The sequence below is a fragment of the Peromyscus leucopus genome, unplaced genomic scaffold (assembly GCF_004664715.2).
Source record: "Peromyscus leucopus breed LL Stock unplaced genomic scaffold, UCI_PerLeu_2.1 scaffold_510, whole genome shotgun sequence".
NCBI lineage: Eukaryota > Metazoa > Chordata > Mammalia > Rodentia > Cricetidae > Peromyscus > Peromyscus leucopus.
Window position 1 is genome coordinate 95,489 of NW_023505410.1, and position 767 is coordinate 96,255.

At 35.9% G+C, this 767-nt stretch overlaps 1 non-coding gene across 1 annotated transcript; it reads right to left on the minus strand.

The window, feature by feature from the left end:
- Positions 1–240: 240 nt before the first annotated feature.
- LOC114701185 lies at positions 241–407 on the minus strand. Its single transcript, XR_003735794.1, has one exon. It is a non-coding gene; the product is annotated as a U1 spliceosomal RNA (small nuclear RNA).
- Positions 408–767: the final 360 nt, after the last annotated feature.

Here is a 767-nt window from a genome sequence, read left to right on the forward strand (position 1 = left end):
CCTCACTGAAATATAAATTTTACTCTGAGTTATTTGTTTTCACATTAATGAAAAAAATTATAAATGTTTTAGCAGAGAGCAAATCCAAGCTAAATATTTTTCAATGATTAATGAATAACCTTCTGATTAAACTATGTGTAACTATGACAGTTGCGTGGGCTAATTAATGCTAAAAGTATGGAGTGTGGGATTTATGCCAGCCTGAGTCAAAATCTGAATGTTTTCTCCCCTGTTTTAACTTAGGGGAAAAGGCAAATACAGTCCTCCATTACTACAAATTATTTTGTCAAGTTTCCTCTATTTGTGAAAAATCATAAGGATCGTCAATGCATCTCTAATGCCATGGAAGAAACTTATCCTTGGAAAACAACCTTCATGGCCATGGTATCCCTCTGCCAGGTATGTGAACATTTTTATCTTCTTTGATCATATCTTGGCACATAGTGAATGAGAAAATAACAACATAGTTATAAAAGTTTTATTTAACATGTAAACCGAAAGAATTAGAACTCTGAAACTGCACTTTTAACTGTGGAAGGAGACCACAGAGAAGGTCCACAAGCTAGGAAATCACTGTGTTACTCAAGATATATCTGCTAATGGTCGTTTCATTTGGATCCTATTCCCCACATAATGACTCCCATTTGCAGTGATGACAGAGTGCTTGCCTTTGTGGGAACTCATTTAGACAACTGTGCTCAGCTTTGTGCATCATTCTGGGAAACCAGAATGCACTATCTGGAAAATGATTACAGAACTCCCAAACC